Source organism: Gambusia affinis, linkage group LG11 (genome assembly GCF_019740435.1).
Source record: "Gambusia affinis linkage group LG11, SWU_Gaff_1.0, whole genome shotgun sequence".
Classification (NCBI taxonomy): domain Eukaryota; kingdom Metazoa; phylum Chordata; class Actinopteri; order Cyprinodontiformes; family Poeciliidae; genus Gambusia; species Gambusia affinis.
The window spans coordinates 22,916,343-22,942,573 of NC_057878.1; the positions used below are offsets into that span (position 1 = coordinate 22,916,343).

Below are 26,231 nucleotides of genomic sequence, written 5' to 3' on the forward strand. Positions count from 1 at the left end.
TTGCAATAAATACTGGAATTGTTTTATTAACCCAACAAATTATGTCACCACTTGAGAAATCACAATTGTAGGAACATGCACATTAAAAAGTCTGAAACTTAAATGTCTCTTAATAATGCAAATTAAGGTTTTTAACTTGTTTGTGACAATTTACAGAGCACCAGAAAAAGACCCTAAGAACATACAAGTTAAAGGGGCATGAAGTAACACAAAGCTACCCCTCACTCACCTGTTGCCACTTTGCACTACCAATGTTTCATTTTTTTTTTACCTTTTATAAAACAGAATAAAAAAAAAGCTATTCAGTGTTCAAAAGAGACAGACACTCATGGCATAGAAACGAAATAAGCACCATCCATCACACATGTTGAGGTATTGCTGTTGTAAAACTGTAGTTGGCATTTCTGTTTTGGAGCTAACTGCAGCCTGGCAAGTCTAACTGCTACTCCGTAAGGAGCAGAGCAGCCAAAAGACACAATATTCAGCACAAAAAAAACCCAAACAAACAAACAAAAAAACAAAACAAAACAATGGAGAACTAAATTTAGCAGTGCTCACTCAAATATTTTTGCTTCTTTTAAAATATTAAATGTCATTAAGGATGGTATGACTGCAAGAATCAATATGTTAATTCTGAAAAAGTACATCTAACTAAATGTTGTTAATCTGTTTCAAGCAAAATTGTGTTATTCTGCATGTTTTCTGTTCTGAAATTTTGGGGTCATGATATTTTCACTCCATGTTATATGATTAGATTTATATACCTGCCCAGCCCTATATATTATCCCTCTTGTATGTGGAGTTATATGACCGTCTGTGTTTAAATATGAACAACAATCAGAATATAATCGCAATAAAGTAATGTGTAAGAAAAGGGTAAGATGCCACTCTGATGTAAATTTACCTCCACAAACCTTTATGCAGAACGGTTTGTCTCGGCTTAGTTTTGAGTTGTCACATAAACTGAAGAAGTCCAAGGCTATAAGGACATTTCACATCGACTTACAGCTATTTCTCACTGGCAGCACTGCACTGTTTTTGGTCTCCCAAAAAAAGACAGACAAACCCCACGAATGAATAATTTCATGAGGCTGTCATTTTTTTCCCTTTGACTGCTGGGAGCAGACAGGATTTTTTTTGTTGCAATCATAGTGGCAACATTGTGACCGAAGTGCTTCAGCTTTTTCTGATGATTATAAAGTGCTCTTCTTGTGTCCTGAATGATTCATGTATGCTAACTTTGCTGCCATGTTCGCTGTGAGTACACTGTGCGTTTTCTGCCTCTTCTTTTCACCTTTAGCCTCAATTAGCACAGATTCACCCACCTTTGCAAGATCACTTCAGCAAGAGTGTAACAACCTTTTTGTTTATTATGACCATGTCAATAACAGTAGCGCAAATCATGATCTAGCAGATGTGTCAAGGGAAAGAGCTAGTGGCTGTCACAGTAAAACAGAGGTAAAGCAGAGGCTAGAGTGACCTAACAGGCTACTCATGCATTGTGTGTCACTCAGTTGCAGGACAGGTCCTAAAACAGAACACTGGACGGGCTTCTTGCCTGTTGTCGGGATACAAGAACACCACCGCACAGTCTGCTGCCCTCATGACATCGAGGTGACACATCTCATTGAAGTGATGCTCTGAGGGTCGTTTTTTTGTACCTTGCCTGTGGAGCTCCACTAACTGACTAAAATGTGGTTCCCCATGTCAGTTTCCACAAAGCTTCCAGCTCTACTTCGAATACCAATAGCATTATCCAGAATTAGCACCAACCATTGACCCTGCTTGACCCTGTCGTGACTGCAGGCTCATTATCCAGCTATTGCTGGGGTTGTGGTTTTTACCTTTATGATCCCGGTGTTCTCAGGAGCTGGGTGTGTGTAAGATTCAGCTCATGAGTCAAGCACATTCAGGCTGCCGGTTTTCTTTTTGTTCGGATTGGCAGATATTGGTAAGAAAAGAAGGGAACATACTGACTGGAGGTCAGGTCTGTCTTGATGCAAAGCCCTCTGCCGGATCCATAAAGGGATGAGGATACACGGCTGTTCCCCTGGGTATCATTCCTCGTTGATCAAACAGTAGGGTGACAGACCATTTGCTGCAGGAAACATAACACTCTCATCATGCTGGAAATGACTTGCATTTTGTTAAAAGGCAAAATGAGATTGTATCTTTGTTAAATCCAAGCTACTCATTCAGGTAATAGAAAGGGACTACATGTTTCTCTGCATGTGCTTCTGGTACATATGCCAAAAGCAGCTGATTAAGGAGACCTAATCACAGTTGGTTAACCTACTTTTGAACTTGTAACTGTGGAGACCTTATGAGAACAGTTAGTTTATTATATTTCATAAACCAATTTGAGATGAGAGGAGCTTTTAGCATGGTGCATTATCATGCAGAAAGTAGGCATTTGAAGAAGAGTAAACTGCTATAAAAAGGATAGTAAACACTATTTCCGTGATAAAACCCCCCCCACAAACTACAACTTATTTACAATGTGCAAGTTACAATTCTTGCATTGCTGGTCAATTTGTGCATCAATGACTACTTATTTGCACTTCACTGACAGCATAACTTGTTATCATGGCAGCCTTGATACCTGCTGAGAGCGAAAGATGTGGCCAAGGGTGGAGCGAGCTTGAAAGCTGAGATCTACGAAATGCACTCAACCCCAAGCTGTGTAATCACAGAACAGGCTCCAGGTCAGTTCACCCCTATGCCAAATTGTACCTACACATTGCAATTGTGTTCCATCCTACTGTTTCATACCTGTAAACAAACCACTTTGAACCCATGTACTTAACTACCTAAAGAATAAAACTGCTATGTTGAAGTTAATTGTTTTTCTTTCATAAACTATGGAGCAAAATTTTACACTGTATTGTAAAATTTTATACAAATATCCTATTTCTACTGATTTTGTTTCTAATCACTAGTCAGGACATTTATTTCATATAACCATGACCCTGATAAAGCTAAAGAAATCACTGGCAAATTTCTGCTTAGTAAATTTTTACTGGAGTCACAAAACTACGTTACCTTAAGTAATAAGTTGATAATAGAAAATGACCTCTCTCCTGAAAATGCTTATAGTTATGAATATATTTTATTTCTAGTTTTTTTTTTATTCACAAATAGAGTGTGCTTGTGTGTCTAGTTTATGCATATAAGAGTATATGAATATGTACTCTTCAATGTTAAACTTTGCATCACTAGGGTTGGAGAGTAATTATTAGTTGTGCTTTGTTTTTTTTTTTATTCTTATCTTCTCATTTACGTGTTCAGATTCAGTTCAGTTAATTATAGAGCAAATCTAAACATCAGTCTAAGTTTTATTGAAATTCACCAAATCCATCCTTTATCTAATCATGCTTATCCTTGCAATCACTGGTGACTATCCCCAGCAGTCATTGGGCAAGAGGTGCAGTACATGCTGGACACGTCGCAACAAAATTTATTCTAATGCAAAATCATATAATCACATTCAGATTATGTGATTATATGTCTGAAACACAATGCAGTCTGACAGTGTCAGTTCTATAAAAGGGAAAAAAAGTTAATAAAAGTAGGACTTTGTAATGATTTTTTATACTAAGCAAATATGAAGCAATAGACAATGTAGATGAAAAAAAATGAGAGAATAGCTTAGCTCTACCTCCGACTTTTTCAAGAAAATAGAGGCAAGCAGAGCTTTCATTAGAAAGAAAAACAGAGTACACAAAGTTGACAGCAGTTCAGTAAAAACACACAATCAAAACATAGAAGGACCAGGCCAGGCATAACGTCTATGAAAGTAGATTCACAACAACAATAGTTCTGACACTGTAATATTGTAGAAAACAAAATCAAAATACAAATACAGTGGGCCAGACATGGCTACCGAGGCAGGAAAAAAAAAGGAAATAAAAGAATCAGAGCGAACTCAGCCCTAATGGCAGCAGAAACAACAAATAATGCATAATGGTGGATAGCAGAATAAAACACCCAAATGAGAAAGAATGGCAAGTATATCCTCAAGCAGTACAGCAGAAATTCCTCTAGAAAATTTTAACCTGTCTAACTATAGAATTTGTCAAAATGGAAACTAATTATGGTTTGGGGGTAGCTGAAAACCTTCTTAGGTAGTTAACCCTGTACTCATCCTGTGACTTCTTGATCCATCATGTCTCAATCTCCACCCACACACAGAAGTGGCACAAAGAGCAAACATTGTCCTTGATTCAGTGATCAGTGAGCTGTGTGCAAGTAGGATGTGTGATTAGTGTGTGAATTATCAAAGATAGCTGTATAGATGTGTGTGTGGGGGTGTGTCTGTATGTGTGAAGGAAAGAATGCCTCCTACACTGATAGGGGCTTTGAGTGATCAGTAAGACTAGGAAAGTGCCAAGGCAATTGCAACCCATTCCATGTACCATTTACAAACTGTCACCATGTAATGGCTCCTCAATGCACTTTCATGCACATCGCAGGAGAGTTGAACATCACGCATTAAGTTTTTACATATGCAGTTGCTGTGATGCCATTTCCTTTGCTAAGCTCTTTGTGGAGCAGTTTCAACAAAGCAATTTCCAGTTAATTGCCTTTGTGTGAGTGCCGGAACAAAAAAAAAAAAAAAAAGAAAAAAAAAGAGCAGTAGCAGTATGTATATATTCATGAGTGAAAGAGCAAATCCTGGGTCCTGTAAGTGAGAAGCAGCAGGACATCACCCCTATCTTGAAAGGACTCTCTTTTTCTCTGTTATTAGTTTGTGTTTAATTTTTTTTTTTTTAAATTACACCAGCACACTTTATCAACCTTAAGGGAAAACAAACAAGCAGTTCACACAAAGACACACTCTTTACTCTGGTAGATGCAATGGCACTAATGTTTAACTCACTCCTGCCATCTAGAGCTACAGTAGAATTCCGCTACTGATCTGCCTCTGCTTCCTCACACCAGCAACACGAGATGATCTATATAATGATGACTAATTTATAGCCTGTACATGACAAACATCTTAAGGTAATCAAGGGGTGTGCAAAAGATAACACCTTTTAATATTAGTAGTAAGTTTATTCTTTCTGTTTCACACTACAGACGTCCAGATGCTGTCTGTCCACCCCAATATGACAGGTAAAACATTTTTCCTCAGCATTATTTTCGACTGGTTCCCAGTGGACTGCAGGGCTGAAGGAGCCATAACACAGACATAGCCCCCTCACCATCTTACTCCTCTTGCAGCTGGAACCCACTGCTACTGAATAATGAACTCAATCTCAGCTCAGCCTCAGGGGGGAACCTCAGCATTGCCCTCAGCTGAGTACAATGCTTTTGTTGCCCATCTGCGCGTGCTCGCCCCCACACATGCACTCCCTCACACACTTTCGCCCACCATCATTCTTCTCTGCCACAAGTAGTTCTGTGAAAAATGCTCCACTGATTGGCAGCAGAAAGAAAAAAGAAAAAAAAAAAAACTGTGGCACAGAGAGCTGTGAGACATCGAAGGATCGCAACGGTTTGAGCTTGGGGGAGGAAGCTAGAAAGACAGGAGTAGAAAGGTAGGGAGGTTGTGGCATGTGTGCGTGTATAAAAGTGGTTGAGCAGATTCCCAGCGGTTCAGCCACCGCATTTTTAAGGGACCACATCAAGTGTTTCTAGTGAGAAAAGTGGATGGAAGATTGAAACAGAGGGGAAGCTTTCACACGGCGGTGAGGACGTGAGGGGTGAGATGAAAGAGACAGCCGCTGGACACCATAGCTAATGAATGGACACACTTCCTGTTCCTGATTGAGATTTAAGAGGTGTGAGTAGTTATAGCTAAGGGGGGTCAGCACCAGTGGTGAGTGAGCTGACCTTTCAAAAAGCCCTTCACCTCCCCAGCCTCCTCGCTGAGCCTATTAACTGCAGAAATATGGCAGCTTTTCAGTAGATCCTTCATAATCATCTTAAGATACTAATTAAATTTGTTGGCTGCTGTGGGTAGACAGAGCAGAAAGCTACAACTTAAAAACATTGTCTAAAGCTGCGTAGCAGGACATGAACAAAGTTTGTGCATTTAGAGAGCATTGTTTGGTATCATTGTGCTTCGTTTTATTACAACTTGACATTAACCGAGAAATCATGACCTAACATAAATTTTTTATAAAAGTATTACTGATTAAACTTAAAAATTATGTAGCTTTAAGTTATTAAAGCTGAAGTTTAATCAGTAATGCCTTTATAATAAATTTATGTCAGATCATGATTTCTTGGTAAATAACAAAGACATTTTGAATAATGTTAACTTTATATTATGTGTCATGATTTACCGAATGACACTTTATGACAACTGTCATAAATATTCCTGAAGACTTACTCATGTTCATGACAGGTGTTATGTCATGTGTATGACAGTGTCTTCTTCCCAGCCCGTTAAATAAAGTGTTACCCACAATTCTTTAATGTATTCATATTTTTATTCTGATGTAGAGAAACATATTGTGCCAAAGTATGAATTTAGATTTTGCTTGTATGTGTCCAAATATTAAATTTATTGTCATACAAAGATAACCTAAGAAATAATAAATTCAAATCCAGCTTTCAAAAGATGATTTCATTTATTAAGGGAACTAAATCATCAAAACCATTGCTGGATCTGGGTGAAAAAATAATTGCTCCCCAAAGCAAAAGGTTAGTTTTGCCCCCATTGGTGGGGCAAAACTAAGCTGTAGATTTTGGTCCACTCAACTTTTTATAGTTGCTTTAATTTACCCATTATTAGTTTAAAATCAAACTGCAGCATTTAGTCAAACTCAGACTTTGATTAAGCCACTTCAAAATTGTTATGTTTTCTCAAGCCGTTTGGATTTATGTTTGCTGGTGGGCTTCAGCACATTGGGCTGAAACATAACAAAATGTCCTTGAGCTCAAGGTTACAAACTAATGAACAGCCCTTCTTTAAGTTTTTCTGACAAAGAGCAAAAATCAAGGTTCGGCCAAGGCACCACAGATGAAGGACAGCCTTTTGGCTATTGTTGGTGCATTTGCAACAATGTTACTAATGTACAATGTTCCTGTCAAGTCTGTTCTATTCTGTTCTGCGGCAAATTATCCAAGCCCCAAAGTCCAGAAAAATCACATTACCGCTGCTGCCATTTTTGACTACAGGTAAGATATTATTTTCTGCTCACTGACAGATTCTCTGGCATCTCTGTAACTGTAAAAATGTGATGGATAGTGTCTATGGTTTCGAAACTACCTTTTTAAAGCCTTGATGACAATTACCAAATCTGTTTGGATAATCATCTCACTTGTTAGACTGCAGAGGTAACTGTCATAAGCACCATGCATATGACTGGTGCATACGCATGGTAAGCACCACAACCTCTGTTCAGCAAATTCACCCTTATGTCTTCTTTTTTTTTTTTTAGGTCAACAGAGAACAAGTCACAGGACTAAAAAATAAGAATAGAAGTCATTCTCCTATCAACTAACTGAATATAACCTTCCCTCCAAGGTTACTGAATAACAGCATTATGTTGTTGTCTCCTTGTGGGAATAAATGGTCACCAATTCTGGTTTCAGACTGCTGTACCTGCACGGACTTGCTATTCTTAAAACTGGTGAAGAGGAAGAACAGCAGGAGAATAAAAGAGAGCGAAATAAATGTGCAGGTTTGTAGTCGTGAAAGCACCGGGAGAGGAAATAATCCACAATAATCAGGTTTTTATCATAGACATGTCAAGGGTCAGAGATTGGTTTCCCCTGATCAGTGAGGGAAATCAAATCCACTGCAGACCTGAAGATCTTTCCTTACAGAGCACCAAGGTATAGTGATATAAACAGGGTGTAATGAAGAATATTAGCTTTGCAGCAAGACGCCATCTTTCTTTCCACTCCCTTGCCCCCCCACTCCCTTTTCATTTTTTGTGCAGGGGCTCATTGATATGCACAGTGGTTCTGCTCTGATAATTGCCTGCTGAGCTCCAGATCAATTCTTTAATTTGCTATCAAAACTCAGTGATGTCATTCGTGCTCAGGCTTATCAGGCTTAGGGTTAAAAATATGCAATAAAGTGGGTCAAGGAAGACAACCAAGGTACAAAAATCCACCCCCCAAAACACAAGAAATTCACATATTGTATAACTGCATTTCTGACACATGAGCTTCTGTAAAAAAAGACTTAATGGTCAGAGCCAACATTAAAATGTTCAGAAGTAAAGCTTAAAAATTTCATTGAGATACATGGGTTACTCCAGGTTATCTTGTTGAATATGGTATCAAGCATTGGAAATTACTTTTGAAAATCTTATTAATTTAGATACTGCTCTTTATTTCTTGTCCTAATGAGTTACGTGATGTGGGTGATGAACGCCCGCCCATACAGGAGTGACACAAGAACTATGACTAAATCCCCATATTAATATTAAAGCAACAGATAGTGAATGACTAGAACAAAGACAGGAAGATGGATAATTAGGGGAGGATTTTTCTTATGAGCAACTCTTCCACTTAAAAATATTCAGTTGTAGAAAATCAGTTTAACCATTGGACTCAAATTCACTTTTAGCTATGAAAAATTTTCTTGTAAAACAGCTGGTTTGAATTATTACTCTTTACTCATCACCACAAATCTAAACATATTAGCAAGGCAAGAAAAATAATCATTTTAAGATAACTAAAAGAAACCTGAGTGAAAAAACACTGAGCTGGACATCATTTTAAAACCTTTGTAGATTCAAGTAACAATATGTATAATTCAACTACTTGAATTTGTTTGTATGCATTACCCCCACCTCATGGTTCAACCTATGATCGTGTTTCTTCTTCATATTTATTGTGTTAACAGTGGGCATAAAATTCACTTGAGCATCAAGGCAGCCCAAGCTCTACTTGATCACTTAACCACCATTTGAGAAACATGGATCTGAATGAAAACTTTTTCAATTTCTTCTTTATTGGGAAAACATAAAAATGTGTAATTGTGTACTTTGATATGCATTACATGACAAAAATTACTTCTGTCGTGTCTCTGTTTTGTTCAAGCTCTGTGATGGACTTTGTGATGCCCTTGCTTCTCAAGTTATTTATCAATGAAAATTAGACATGCAAAATGAATAAATGGAAATAAGTGAAGTTAAAAGCAAGGTTAACAATTATAATGCATTTTGGGAAGGTGTTAGTAACTGGGGTACCAGATAAATTGGATCAGAAAAGACAAAGAAGAAACACCATTAACTTCTTTTCAAAATAAATAAACAATTTTGTTTAGAGACATTTCACTCACATGGTGTCAATGTAGTCTGCAGCTGGATTGTAGTTGTTGTCATCTGGGATGGTTTCTGTATCCGTTTCTTTCAGCGGTACAAACGAGACTGGGCAAACAGAAGCATAGAGAAGTGTCATGATCGTTAGTATTTTAAATTTCCATGTATTCCTGAGTCTGCACATCTGTCACTGTTATTTTTTTTAAAGTAACATTTCACTGTGTTCCCTGATTTACCCATCACCTTTCTTTCTCCACTACACAGCTGTCTCTCATCTGTTTCTAAACTCACCTGTTTAGCATTTCTCTAATGAAACTCCGGGGCATAGATGTTGCTAGATTCTGCTGTCACATTTTTTTTTGTTTTGCCATATATCTTAGTCTTTGTAAAAAGCTTTTTAAGCATGTCCAGCTGTGAAGAAATAAAGCATTTTGAGAAATGTCAAATTCTATAAAATAGATGTATGTATTTGGATGTGGGCCAATTACATTTATTGTGTGTATATGAGAATTAGGGCTCCAACTAATGATTTTATTAATAATTAATTATTTTGACACTTAATCGCTTAATCTGAAAAAAAAAGACGTTAGCGCAGATGCTTCAGTTAACCACTTAAGTTTATTAGAAATATATAAAAAAATACAAATAAAAACTGCAGCAACATAGCATTCTTTTCATGTACGCTTGATCATTTGCAAAAAAACGGTGCACCTGCAGTTAGAAGATCATAAAATTGAGCACATAATGTTAATATCAGGTTACTCCTACATCTTTTACACTTTTGTAAATTTTGTGGGAGCAGCAAATGTTATACGTTTCATTTTAACCTTTCAACATGTTCAAAAACATCTGTGTTGATCTGGGCTAAATAGAGCTCATACATGTCCCACAATCAGATAGACAGAATGAAATGCTGGGAACGTTGCAACATCATATGCCATAGAAATTTACTGTGAACTGTTATTCATTTCAGCTGTGTTACTGTTGAATTTCACTATTATGAAGCATTCCCAGACGTTTGATCAATTTTGACAAGATGAAGCGACACTGGTTATTTTTGGTTTGATCCTAGTACACATAGATATGTCTTCAAAATTGTGCTGCACTGAATGCAGTCATTATGAGTCAAGGCCACTTTCTGATCTTAGTGGGTGCTGAGTCCTTAACACCAGTACATTAAGCAACATCTACAGTGAAGGTTCATGGCAGACTATTGTAATTTTAAGTAGATAGCAACAAGTTTGTTTCCCTCAAAACCTTTCCACAATTTGTTACACTTCTATATTTTTTATAAACCTAGGAAGACTAATTAATTCCTAATAAGTTCTGTTGAGATTTTAAATAAATACATGTCATCTGTGCATGCCATCACTCGAAAGCAAATACATTTCATTTCCATGTGCGAAGAATATAAACATTTTAAGTTTAATACTTTGCAGGAATGCACACAAAACACTCAACCTTGGATCTTCAATCAAAATTCTAATCTTTTCAAACATCTCTGTTGAAGCAACAACATGTCTGAGTATATATCCTAAGACACTCTACATTACTTTGTAGACTTGCAATTAAAATATCTCCTTTTCAATAGCACACTATGTTTCAAGTATATCTGTGGAAAACAATTCAAACCAAACGCTGAGTTTATGCTGATGAGAGAATTTGACAGTTGTAACAAACTTTTCAGTCTTTGAAAAGAAACACTTCACTTACCTCTGTTTTGATTTAAAATTGCACCTCTTCAGATACCGCTGAACATTTTTCTTATGTAATCACAAATAAGTAAGATGCTAAACTTATGTTGCATAATTGTGTTACTGTCAGAGTTGTGTAAATGACTTTAGTTCATGTTAGGGAACAAGTTTGTTTCACTTGAAATAGTTTTGTTTTCATTAGTCATGAACCGGCAATATTTTATGAAGAGTTTTTAATTAAGCATGAATTTTGCCTTTAAGATTAAACTGTTCTTTGATACAGCTTTCAAATACAGAATAATTTTAAAATAAGCTTCTCAGAGCCGCACAGTAGTGCAATTATTTGCATCTTTGACTAACAGCAGAAAGGTCCTGAGTTCAAATCCACAGTGGAACACTTCTGTTTGTACGTAATGAGTCATACTAATTTTGGTTTGATCATTGAGTCATAAATTATAATTTTTCTTCCAGGTCATCTGGTCCATATTTAATATATATATGATATTTAATTTATATTTGATTTAACTGTATATAGGATTGGACATTTGTATTATAATTTATCTTATTACATAAGAAAAACAACACAAATAATCTGTCATGCTTGATGAATGAACTTAGGTGCATTGGTAAACAGTTTCTTTTAGGGTAAAAAAAAAAAAGGAAGTAACAAGGGACAAAGCAGGAATGTGATGGTTTTAGGAGTCAATTGACCTGACACACCCAGAGACTGGATTATAGAAGCCCAGTAAATCTAAAAGGATAATTAAAAAAAATGGCAAGGTGGAAAAAAAAAACATTTTTTGGCCAAATATTTTATGAATATAGTTTTAATGGAATTCAGCAATATAAACAAATGTTTAGCTTGGAAACTCAGTCTATAAAGCTTGAATCTGAATACTGGGTCAGGCACAAGCCAACTCTTTTGCGTTAAACCAATCCATACCTTTATCGGACCATATTCAAACCAGGAAAAGGGTTGCATAAAACCCAAAATTGGTTGTTATTTTCCAGAATTTTTGAGACTTTGCATGACGTTTCCAGATGGATAAAGTTTGACAAACTACTGACTTAAGTTTAATTGTTAAAGCCAGCTTCATTGATATGTAAACATAGTGTATGAGTTAAGAAAACGAATAAACCAAGATGAAAATTTACGTGGCACACTAATGCCATTAATATTTACTATCATAGAAATCTATCTCTATGAAGAGGTTTTTGCACTTGAATATTCAGAATCTGTGGGTAAACGTATCCACTTTGGAAGGATTCTAGTGTATTACCCAATTCCATTTGATCAATCATGTACCGGTAGACAATTATAGTTTTTTGTTGTGTTTTTTTGCTTTGTTTTCAGAATTACCCAATTTATAAAATGTGGAAAAATATAAGATAAGATAGTCATCATTATTCTTCTATTCACTAGGGACTTCAGGGGGCATAATATTGGCCTACATCTACTGGTATTAGACCATAGACGATGCTTTCCCAGATTGCAACTAATAAACTCCCTATAATGCTTGTGGAATAATACTGTTTTTATGTCAAGTATTATTTATGGCACCCGAGAAGAGTCAAGGATAAACAAAACAAAACAAAATGAAATTTTCCACGCTTGCAGATTCTTTTTTTTCTTCCTTTTTTTGTGTAGAAAAATATGTCTTCAGGGTTTGTACTTTCGCCATCACTACACCTACACATCCCTGAGGACACCAAAACGCTACTACTCAATGGAAGTGTATGTGCCTGTGGGTTAGCAGACCATTATTCTTGCAAGTTGACATTCCAGTCTTCCAGTCTTTGAATCAAACTAAGCAGTGACGATCATAAAAGAAGACTAAAATAAATTCAACTTTATTAAGAGGGCAACAAAATTCTTTCAACATAAATGTTCGCCAATTAAAATCAGATTTGAGCAATATATTTCAACAAAAGGTTTATTACTATGGCCTGAAATTACTTCCTTTAGTGGAACTGAAGATCTCCAAAATGAAGGTATTGTGGTGTGTTGGGTTCAGTTTGCCAAAAACTGTTTTGGGAACTTTTAAAGTGAAAAATTCTCAATACACAGTTACAATAATTCAATTTCATGTTTAAAATGACAAACCAGCAAAGCAGCACTGTTCCGTCATAAAATAAAAACCTAGGTTCCAGTCCAGAACAGGGCACAGTCCCTTGATTGCATTTCACTTTGTAACATACACAGTTTGAGCACCACATTACTCAGGCTGCCAGAGATTTCTTTGTTAATCTTAAAAAATTATGTAATTTGCTTTCAAGACCCCACTTGTACCATTGCTTGTACCACTATTACTCAAATCTGACCTTGATGGCCAAACATAACCTCTACTTAATCTCATTCCTTTTGCTTCACCTTGCTGAATAATAAAAACTGAAGACATCCCAAACTGAATTAGCTGACTCATAATTATTTCACCACTTTGAGGTGTTACTAGGGCACAGAAGGTAATTCACATTTGGTCAGTATAGATGATTTAAACTCTAAAAAATTAGGTTGTGATGTTAGGATAAATATAATAATAGTATATGTGCCATGATTATAATATATTTATTTTGCTTTTATTTCATGGGGAGATTATTTCTTGGATGACTATTTATTAATAATCTATTTATAAGTAATCTATCAGTCATACCATTCTGAATGAGACCTGATATAGCACAAGAAACAACTGCTGTCAAATTCTATTGCAATTATTACATTTGATTGATTTGCTTATAAAGATTTCCACTGATTTTTTTTTTTTTTTTTTTTTTTTGCCAGCTCCTATGGTAAGTAAATACTAATGCTCTATAACACACATCAATGTTCACTTCATCACTTCATATCTGAATATGGAGGGTATATTCATATCTTTTATAGTCTATTGAGCGAAGACATAAGTATCCCTTCTCCAAGGCAGCATAATCAAAAGTCCTGTGACCATCCTGACCACATAGATGATATCAGTTTAGGCTCCTATGTTCAATTTGTCACTCAACAGACAATGTCAGTGATATCACTGACAATTTGGATAAAATGTTTGTAACAGCTGGTTTTGCGGTTAATGTAAAATGGCACAGCAAGAATGTGATTTAGAAATACCGAGACAGCTTAGTAAGCCCGCACAATCAGCAGAGACACGTACAGGCACAGAAAACAAATGGAAAACAGAACAGTAGAGACTCTCACTGGGCTCAATTTAATTGCCTCTATAATTAAACTTTCAGCTAGGGTATCAAAAGATTGTAAAGTTGCCAAATCTTGATCCAGATGGTCACCCCTCAAAAGTTGGCTTCATGCAATGATTTTACAGATTTTGTTAGTCAGGTTTGGTTACTGCCTAACTGATGGGAATGTTACTGCTTGATTTCCTGTGGATTATGTAAGGTAAAAGAAACAAAATTGATTATTATAAATTGAAGAGATACATTATATATAATATCTATCTGTTGCTGTCTGTCTGGAGCTCATCTCACTACAATCCCTAAGAATGTTGCTGATTATACCTTACTGCTTATGTTGAAACATGCGGGCCAAATTTAAGTTCACTAGTTAATATCTAGATAATACAAAGAAAGCTTTGGAGGAAGTTCTGTCCTCCGATTAGACCAAAATAGAACTCTTTGGCATCAAATAATCTGCCAGTGGAGGTACATAAATATTGCATCTGACCTCAAGTACACCGACCTTATAGTTAAGCACAGAGCAACACTGTGGTTTCAAGCTGTTTGTATTCTGCTAAGGATAAAGGGTAATTTCACCACACTGGCAGAATGTAAAAATCTTTCATGTGAAAATGTTTTTCTTAACCAGAACACAAATAGTGGTTCCATTATGATTACATCTACACAAAGGAGCAACTAATGAAGAATCCCATTAAGATCTGGTTCAGTCAGTCTCCAGACTTTAATCACACAGAACTCCTGAAGAAGTTTCCGAAGCTTCAAGTGTCAAGAAGGCTTAAAGATTTAGAGTTCCTTTAGAAATGAGTGGTCAAATTTTCCTCTTGAGAAGTGAGAAAACTTTATGACCAACTACAAGAAAAACGTTACAGACTTGCCAGCCAACACATTTTTCTCTACCATTAATAACAATAATGATACATTTTATTTATAAAGCACTTTAAATCTTCTCAAATCTCAAAGTGCTACAATCAATAAAACAGTCAATATAAATCAGAAACAGCAACAACCAATGACCATAAAATATAGATTTAAACATTGAAGTATAGGAAAAAGGCAAATTAATGTACTCAGTTATTAACATTATAATCAGTCTTTAATATTAATATTGTCTTTTTTAATTTGAGTCATTATTTGCAGCTCAAAAATAAAATTAAGTTGATGTAAAATTGGAGAGCGATGACCAACTACAAGAAACACCTTACACTCTTGGCTGCCAAACATTTTTTTTTACTGTGTAATAACAATAACAATAAATTTTATTTATAATGCACTATAAATTTACAAATATCTTACAGTGCTACAATCAATAAAACAATTAATATGAAACAACAACAGCAACAAACAAGCACCTTAAAACACAGATTTTACAGCTCCACATCTCTATTTAAAACAGGAGAGTTACACCGATATGACATTTTTTTAAATGCCAAAATTGCATTTATTTATTGCGCCACATGGAAACCTCAAAAAGAGATGAAAAAATACAGCTTGAAGAATTTCACTGCAAAAAAGTCCATACCCCACTACACTGGTGACCTTTTTTCCCTATGTCTGCATTTATTTTTGCTCACAGATTCAAGCCTCACGGGCATGGATGATGCCTGTCCTGCACAAGTCTGTGGAGAGATGTCCTACCATTCTTCATAGGTAATTCTTTCCATATTATCTTTGCTGGAGGGGTTTTGTTGCTCTACCTTCCATTTTGAAATACTCCAGGTGTCCTGATGGATTCAGGTCAGTGGACAAACTTGGCAATGTTTAGCTTATACTTTTTTCTTCCAATATGTTAATGTTTCCATTTATCCTTTTAGATCCGGCTTATGGAGGTCAACTTCATCAAAAGTTATTTGGACTTTTCAATTAGCAATTAAAACACTTGTTTCCAGGTCAAAACTGTCAATCTGTTCTATTATTACAGAGCCCTCTAGGGGATATGAGGAAAAAAAATTATTTTGGTTTCCCTTGCAATACTTTTGCGTCCCCTCGCAATACTATACTGATCAGTTATGTGGCATAATTGAATACTGTAAGCCTTTCTTACGGTGGCTGCCATGCTTTCTGTTTTAATATAAGGTTCTATAAGGTTTTTCCAGATATTTCACAATTTTTCTATGATTGTGAAATATCTGAAGTTTTATATCTTTTTCTTAGGATACAAAGGCACCAAAAACCTATGATATAAACAGAAACTTTCCGTAAGTAGGAAAGAAGTAAAAACTACATCCTAATTTGAACTATTTCTGAGTTATTATTGCGGGGTAATAAATCATCTGACAGTTTTGATTGTGTCTCTGTTGTTTTCATAGTCTGAATGGTTTAAAGGGCCGTTTTCATGTTCAGTTCCATCTCAACCTTAACAGATATAAACATGCAGTGAATAAATCGACTTTCAATCAGATTTTTTGCACCAAAGACTTAATAATAATAAACACGTTTTATTATTAAAAACACGACAAACTAATGATGGTAAAGGCGCACTAGTTTAACTCGGGGAATCTCATCTGTCCGTGTATCAAACAACTCCAAACCACTGCTTTGTTCTGTCACAATTATCGATTTATTCTGTTTTGATCATCATACTCCAAACTTTGCAAGGACTATCATATCAATTACTACTTGTTTCATTCATACGTGTTTATTATTATTAACTGATTGGTGCAAAAAAGGAAAAAGATAGTATGTTATGAAGGTAGCACAGCAGGTTGCATTGAGTCATTAAATTTGCAGCAACTCATACTTCCTGTGGCAAAAGTGGAGAGGAACACTTTTGTTTTATGAATAAATAACTTCTAGCAAAACGAGGGTTAGTATGATTTGACAGGCAAGATACAAATATAAAAAAAACATGGAATAGAATATTTGTCTGATAACGATCAGCAGAGACATAATTCCTCTTCGGAGCAAAATAGTCAGATTACAGTTTAAGGTTTATTCAGACAACACAAAGTTAAAAGTACATACTGCTGTGTGAGATTCCTTTACTAGATCATTTTATTTTGTTTATTTGTGCAAAAGAAACAATTTTAAATCAATACTAACTTTTGTCCCTGCGATGGAGAAAATTAATTTCTAACTCCAATACACCCAAAATCTGCAAGAGTCCTCCTATAGAAATGGGCAAACTTTTTTCCCACCAACTGAAATTACATTTGACATTACATCAAATCAGGTGTCTTTGTGTTACGTCAGGCAGACTTCACCAAATTATTCTTATCCAGTTCTGTCAGAAGGGATGAAACAAAATTTGAGCAAATTGTTGAGTGAAGTTTTTGGAGGGAAATATTTGACTCCTTATGTACAATTCATATTCTAGAGATGAGATACTGAATTTGAAGGTAGTCATAATGATACTTCTTTCTTATATTGTTCAAGCATTTTCTGAATAAACATTGTGTTATTCCTAACAGACCTAAAGAAGAAAAAAAATCAAAGCTACCTTAATGTTAGCTTTGACATTAAATACACCTTAATGTCTCTGTGTAAAAGTACACTTTTATACAATATATTTTTACACATACACTGTATAAAAACATGATAGTGTATGTAAACATCTTAGAGGATGCTGGTTTGTTTTTAAGCAGAGTTGACTTGCACTTTGTCACCTCAGGCGTGAATGAAGCTGTTCTGACCATATTTGAAAGAACTTTTTGAGTCTGACATTTGTTTATTAAAATGTGATAATTTCTATGTATCAAAGTAAATTGCAATGTATATATTTAATTCATAAAGAAAAATTTAAGATGAAAAGATATGTTTTGGATTATTATCTTGTTGATGTGTCCAATGACAAAACATTTTCAGAAGCCCCCAAAATATTTATTGAGGATATGGGGGTATGCAGGCAGGTTGTTTGGAAGACCAGACCAATAGAAGTTTAATTATTTACATTGTCTATTTAACAAATATTTACAAGGGCTCCTAATATTTGTGAATTCTCCAGCTGGTAAAATATATGTACAATTTTAGCAATCTTGCTTCCAAGCAACTGCAATCACAACTACTGGCCCTAAAGAGTTTTACAAAGCATGCGATTTGTTTAAAAGTCAAAGCTTATTAAGCTTATTGAACTCGACAAAAGGGGATGGCAGCAGATGTTGAATATTACACACTCCCTGGTGACAGATCTTTTAGTGTTGGTTTTAGGTATAAACACATGTAGTCTGATAATGAAAACATTCAGTCACTGACCAAGAGTCCCTCTACTAAGTGAGACAGGCATCCTGGATTAGTTGTGAGACAACAGATGGATTAACTGATCTCTAAAACTTCCCAAGCTGCAAAATCCTAAACCAGACAATTGAGATCTTCCTATAAATCCACTCAGCAATTGAAAATCAATAAATGTTATATACCAATTCTGCTAAAAATGGTGGTCTTAAATATTATATTACCATTTGTTGGTTAATACATTGTTAATTTAATCTCTCACTAACTGAAGTACTTAGAAGAATTAAATTTTTATCCAAAACTTTGAATGCCATCATCATCTTTTAACCCAAGAATTTTTTTTACTATCCCTCTTTATTAATGTGGGTTGTATGAATCAAAGCTCTCTCATGAAACCTATTGCTATTCCATGTATTTAGTCAGTTCAGGTGAGCTTCACTGAAAGTGTACTGAAGGCAGACAACCCCCTTCCAACAATTTTCACATCTTTTAGTGGGCAAAGGTGACATGTCTGGATCTGAGAGGTTTTCAAGATAAATTGTGTCATGTAATGAATAAATTTCAGTCTAAATGATGCCAACATATCATTGGTATCATTTAGAAAGTTTTCTGTAATTTATCTCACTAAATTGCTATTAGGAGAGAATATCTGCCTAGATGACTGTTTGTCTCATCTGTCCCCACATCAGCGCTATTATAGCCTGTCCCATTTAGTTCTGGAATGGGCTCTGGCCTCCCCTGTGTCTCTGTAACAACAGTGAGGAGGTACAGAAAATGGAATGATTGTACTAAAATAAAAAATAAACAAACATTTATTTTCTGTAATGACTCCAACAATGTCTGGACAAGTTCAGATATATAGTCACAAAAACAAAACATATGTAATGCAACTGTGATTCACATTATGCGTACAATTCCTTTTGGTAACTGCTAGTCATTTAAATTTGAAGAAAATGTTGGTGTTCATAGTCTAGAAACTGTTTGAAAGCAACCCCTGTGTATTCTTTAACATCCACATGGAAATCAGACAGTTCTTGCATCACCAGTCTCTCTGCAGCCTGAAACCTCTTAATAAACTGGAAACAAATGTCCATCCCTCTGGCTGCTCTTTTTCTCCTGTCGAAATAGTGTTCACTTGGCACAGCCCCAATGCAGATCAAAAAGGCAGAAGAGAAAACTGACCAAAAATTCCATCTGTCAATTTGGACTGAACAGCAGGTTTAAGGGAAATATGCTGAGGGCAAAAAGAGGAATCACTAATTTAACATAGTTTAATTAGAATAAAGATTCAGGCTTCAAATGTCAACAAGTTTCAGTAAGTTAGATTTAGACCATAGTTTGTAAACCTAATTAATGGAGGGCCATGTGGATCAGCCACATTGATGTCTACATTATCTGCATATGGTGCTTCATTCTCAATGTGGCTGTTTTGGATTTGATTCCTGACTTCTGGTCATTTGAAGGCAGCATCAGAACATACCAGAGACATAGCCCAGCTGTTCTAGGAAAACCTTAAGATTCCTCAGAATCAGATAGACAAGATCACTGTTGAGAGGGATGGCTGGGTTTTCCTCCTGAACCTGTCACCTTTGTAATATACACATGTTCAGAGAAAGAAAATGAAAGAATAGATATACATGGGCTCACAATAGTTTATATTTTAACTATCATATCTAGTTAACCAATAGACAGAGTATGCATGTTTTTGGATGGTTGAAGGAAGCTGGGGTACTCCTAATGTCAATGAAGCCTGGTTCTTCTTTTGCTCAAGGTCCAAACAGAGAGAATCCAGTCAGGTTTTGAATTGAGGATATTGTTAATGCAAAGCAATTACACACACTCCACTGTGTGTGCCTCCAAACACTGGAATTGCTAAAACTGAAAGTGTATATGATTGGATGCTTCATAACTACTTCTTGAGTTTTTCCTTCCTCTTCTACTGTTGTCAAACAGAGGAAAAAAGCATGAATGCCCCTCATTTGTTTATTGGTGCAAACTAAACATTTGTAGCCCTGTCTTTCATTGAGGCATTGTATAAAACAGCGCCAAATGTTTTCATGTGTGCTGTCACACAGCAACATTCGCTACATTTAAATTAGCCCTGTGTATCTATGAGTCACTCTAATTCAGTAGAGTGTATGACAGGTGACCTCCTGCACAAAGAGAAGGGGGCCGGCAACAACAGAAAAATACCACAGCACTGGTTCCCCGATGATTAAGAAATGCCTCGCTCCCAAAGCATGGCTGTCTCCAGGGACACATCATCTCCCTGTTAGTTTCCACACAGAGCTTCAGCCTCACAGTGAATGACAGAAAAATATGGCAGGCTTTGTATGGAGTTCTTGTGGGATGGAAACCTGCAACACTGTTTTGTTCTCTGTTTATTATCTTGCATATGATTTCAGCCATTGTTATCAGTATTTGGGCATGGGTAGTAATGATTGAGATTGCGGTGTAGCTTACAATGTGGTTTATAAGCATACGTTGTAGTTTTCATTTCTTATACCCACAAGTTGCAAAAATGCAGTGGGATGATGATGAAGTCCCAGACTTTTTGCAAAATCTTATGCAATACGCATTAACATTTTCTGTGGTTAATTATTTTAGTACTTAACTGGTGGAGCTGTGTGGGGAAGGTGCGGTGGAGGGGAGCTTTGTTGGGTGGAAGCTCAGGTGCAAATTTGAGGAGAAACTTTGTATAAATAAGTGGTATTTTGTATGAGCAAGTATTTAGGAAAAAAAAAAAAATCAATCTTGTGAAAAATCCTAATTAATCAGAACATATTTGATTAAATGCACATATATAAACAATCCAAAAGTGACAAATTTCCTATGTATTTGCTATTTACAGGACGGAAGACTGACCAGAGGATACAGCTGATACTTGCACGGAAGAGTGTTTGGGTGTGAAGCTGGGTCAAGCATAAAATGGTTTGAGTTTCCTCCGAGAGTTTTGTCCAGGTTAAATTTGCAGGTAAGCATGCCAGAGCAGAAAGCCAATCAACATAATGTGGAAGAAGGAACAGGAAGACAGAGGAGACAGGTGAGGATCCACTAAATTATTTGCCAAAGGAGGAAGAAAACTGAGACCAAGCAAATCAGAAGATAAGTACATTCACAAGGAGCTAAATTAGGCATACAGAGGAATCACAAGCTGAGAAATTAAGAGACTATGGCCATGCAATTCTAACAGAGGCTGGACTATTCCACAGATAGGTCGATCAATAGGTTGTCATCTTCCAGCTCTTTAAATCCACTGCAGTATAATAATGCAGTCTGCTTAGCCAGAAGCTGTGGAAATAAACCACAGAACACAGCTGTTCCTTTATGATCTTCACATGAAGTTCATAAGCATGCACTCCAGAACCATGACTCATCTTATCCAAAAATCTATGTAGGGTAGGGTATCTGAAATGTTTTTGGATTAATAAACTAATCTTTATCTTTCAATAAAAATACAATAAATATATAAACCATTTAGCCTGCACACTATAATGACATGCTATAACAGGTATTTACCAGGAAAATGCTGCTTGTACACCCAATATCCAGTGTGCTTTTGAAAATAGTCACCAAAAATCTTAAAGAACTGCAGTTTACATTTTTTTGGTGAACTTTATACCTAAAACTCCTAGAATGAAAAGTGCTGTTGCCCAATCCTTTAGAGTTATCATTTGGCCAAGATAAATAGTATATGTTACAATTGTTTCTTTTATTTTTCATCACCCTTCTCCTTATTTCATTACCACTAAGTTGGCAGATTTGTGGAAGCAGCATAGTCATTTAACAGCCAAGTAAGTTTTGAATTTCATCATTTTGGCTGTCCATGTGAAATCTGGGAACACTTACCTTCATATATGGTATAACGATTTTCCTGCTCAATGCTGCAGTGCTATGCTCTATCTCCCAATGTTGAGTAAAAAGAATATGAGCCATCCAGGGTAAATATTCTCAGTGTTAAATTAGGATGTCTTTCCAAATAGAGTATTTCTATATCAATTCTCAGGGTGAATGCAAGAAATCAGTGCAGGCAAAACAAAAACCTAATTTGTTCCTTAAATAAATATATCCAAAAACAAACTTTCTTATTGCACATCAACATTGCATGTTGCAAATTTCATGTCCTAAATATTTAATTCAACAACATCGGAGTAAGACAAAATGCAATGAAGTCATAATTTAAATCTATCCAACAAAGAAAAGAAAAAAACACAAAATATTGAACAATTTTAATTATTTTTTGGCAGCTTGACCATTTTGTTAAATTATCAAAAGAATCTGAAACACAAAAATGTTGATCTTTGAAATTGTACTGTAAGCGGGTTTAAAAAGGTATGGTATTTTATTTTAAATTTACTGTGACTAATGGTATCCCTTCTCAGTACTTCTCATCTGCATCAACAATATTGATAGCAGAGGAGAAACTACCGGTAGTTATTGTTTTGCAAGTCACAGACTACCACTCTTTCCACCCAAACCTCGAGTCATGTCCCAAGTAAAGAAATGCAAGTCCAAAGTAAGTCATCACCCAAGCCAAGTACAAGACCTAAATATTACATTTTGAGTCTTAAGGAATTTATTTGACCATATATGAGATTTAAGCACTGTAATCATTTTTCTCTAGATTATTTTTTCCAGAATATTCAGCAAGAGGTAACGAAAGTACAAAAAATTAAGACCTATAACAACAAAACTGATTTCTTTAAAAGATAAAATCAGTTAACCAATTATAAACCTAGTTTTACAATCATAAGTAAGGTAAGCCATTAAAATAACATCAAGTTATTTATACAACTACAAAAATAGTTCACTATCTGGTCAGGTTTATGTTATAGGACATTATGCCACTGTGATAGACTGGCAACCTGGTGTATCCTGCCTTTCTATCAGCAACCATTATAGTCACAGTAGAAACCAGTCCACATGTGATCACGCAAATATAATCAAGTATAGACAATGGATAGATAATTATGGCACTGTTATTCATTGACTTGGATGCTTCAAATTAGTTTATGATTCTGACTCAAAACAAAAATCAGACACTCAAACATGAGAGAATTTAATTTGAATGATGTTAAAGGTAACTTCAATATGTATTTTATGTCATTTATGTATTTTAGATTAAAGCACTAAACTCTGAATTAGAAGTCAGTTGGTCTTTTTTTGGGTTTTTTTTTTATTTGAGTGAGAACCTTGCGAAGCAAAAAAGTAAAACTACTTTGGTTTTAAGAGAATATGTTTTCCTTACTTAATTGTAATAGATGTTAATCACCTGGTAAATTAAAAAAAGGATTTTAGTGTTTGGCAGATTGTAAGAAAGATTTTTGTTGAGGGTTAGATCACTGACTTAATTTTTACAAAACATTAGTATGACTTTATGGAACTTAATGGTTGAATAAAAAGTGAATATTAAACCAAATTTACAAAGTTACTAGCTAAAACTGACAAAGCTGTTGGAGCTGAAAAACAAATACAGTCTTTAATATTTTAAGGTTCAACTGTGGACCATAAAAAACTGAAAATATTTACAGATGAAAGAAATGACAAACACGGGTTGATCTCAGACATCCAGAGGAAGTGAGAGACGAGAGGAAAATAGCATACGAAAAGAGGGAAATTATAGAGAGAATAGTATAAAATATGGGATGGAAAAAGTAAAACAGATAAGATAAACTTTAGCTAAAAACCCAAAAACCAGTGTTCTTTGCATCTTGCAGATTTTGACTCAAATTATCCTGCTCCCCTGACTTGTGAGCCCTCCGTCTGTGTTTAGATGGTACATTAAAACCTTTCCATGCATAATGTAGAGTTGTAGGTGTGCCTCTGACATATGATAAAAAGCCTTCCTGCTCCTGTTTTGTATTTGTGAAGGGAAGAAGAAAGGTTTAAAAATTTCTTCCTCTCAGATGAATCACCTGTGCATTGTTTCATAATTAATTAGCCCATAAAGAGACTGAAGAAAAGAAAAAGAAGAGGCAGCATCTTGTGAATCCACCAAGGTAATTAACATCCCTCCCTCAACCTGAAACATGGCAGCTTTCTCCAAATAATTGCCTTTTGAACCCACAGGGGTTCCTTGGTCCTGTGTTTGGCTGTTTACACAAAGAGAGGTAAGACTGAGAGGGTTATATTTAGACCAGGACATGATTTCAAAGTTTTAGCTCCAGGCCTATTTAACAGCCTAAACAGGAAATTACTGAAAATAGCATTATCGTCAGTAAGTCTTTCCTTTTTTGAGGTGGGACCAAAGCCTTAGTATAAAACAGAGCTAGCTATTCTAGTGATGCATTTAAAAAAATATCCAGTTTCATAAAAAGCACCATTATTGAAAGATTAGTGTGTATTTCATCTTTAATGTTTATGTGAAACTATCTAGCCTCTGAAACTTGTATTTGTCAGCATTCTTAGGAGAGTTGGGAAACTGAAATGGTTTAATGCAAAATAGATGCATCCCCTATGGTTTGTTTAAAATAGCAGCATCCATTACTACATAAAGATTCAACCGAGGAGCCAAACTGGGCAAAGACCAAGGGAGATGGCAAGTTATCATGCCTGCACCGCATCTTCCATTTGGATACTCCTGGGGCACAACCCACTGGAACGTGGCATAACAAATTTGATCTAAAAATATGAGCGCCACAATAAATTTCTTGTGAATGTTTAAAATATTGATGGGTCATTTAAAGCAGTGATCCCCAAACTCCAGGCTGCGGACCGGTACATCGACCAATTCGTACTGGGCCGCACAAGAAAGAATTAAATATTTCTGTTTCATGTATTATTTGAGTCTGAGGGATCTTTTATTTTGAAAATCCTTTAATCGGATTCTCTCGGTTACGTCTTGCGGGCCAACATTGAACCCACAAACAGCAAAATGAGTAAGAGACAGATCAGATGTCTTTGGAAAGTTTCTTTGTGAAGGTGAAAATGTCCAGAGAAGACACATGAGAATGGATTTATCCTGGTAGGTGATTTCCACATTCTAAGCTCTGCATAATATGGTAATATGGACTCATTTTAAGCATAAAAGATGTAACAAAAAGAAAAGGCATTTGATAAAAGATGGCGAAAGCAGCGGCTTTATTTGCTGCACTATGATTTGGAGGAGAGTTATTTTATTGAAGTTAACATTTTTAACTGACTAAACATCCATGTTTATTAAGCACATGATAGTTTGCATCATCTCCGATGTCCACCGGACTCTAGGTTGCGCCATGCCAGCTGTTTGAGCATTCAATAGGTTGCATTTTCGATCCCAGTAAGAAAAACCAGGGCAAAAAATTTAAAATTATGCCATGTGAACTAGGCTATAGCTTACACACCAATATGCAAATCTGACGATCCCCCACCCACCCTCCTGCCCAGGCCATAGTAAAATAACTAAGCCTTGACCGGTCCGCAGTGATAAAAAGGTTGGGGACCACTGATTTAAAGAATTATATTGGATATTCAGAAAACTAAACATTTGTTTGTGATTTAGAGTTTTCCATTCTTCATAACATTAGTCAAACAAGACAATAATAAAGGTTTGCTGTCAAAAATCTAATATACATGCCCACCATAATGAATAACCTCACAAGAACTGATTACAAAAATTCCTGAATCAATGCTTTCATTACTTAACATGACAGCATTGAAGTCAGTATGTTTTACAGGGACAGAAATTGAGGTCGCAAAACAAGTTTCTGTTTAAATATGTGGTGAAGGAGAAAGATGAGAGATGAAGAAACAGAGGAAAATATCCAAAATGGCAAAAAAGAGAAGGAAACAGACTCTACAGAAAACTGAACAAGCTTGGCACAATAGTACATGAACAATAACTTTGCATAAGGGTTACACAAGCTTTTTTTCTTCACCTCTTTCTGGAAACATGTCTGTTGTTGTGTTTCAAAATATTTCAGCTCAATTTTACACATCCAGAATATGATGTGACTCTTCTCAACTCATTTCCCTCTTTGCT

At 35.7% G+C, this 26,231-nt stretch overlaps 1 long non-coding RNA gene across 1 annotated transcript; it reads right to left on the bottom strand.

Moving 5' to 3' along the window:
- On the bottom strand, nt 1–9,439 carry LOC122840349. The gene is made up of 2 exons (XR_006372215.1): nt 9,248–9,439; nt 1–2,098 (listed from the first exon to the last, which is right to left on the bottom strand). It is a non-coding gene; the product is annotated as an uncharacterized LOC122840349 (long non-coding RNA).
- Between the last annotated feature and the right edge of the window lie 16,792 nt (nt 9,440–26,231).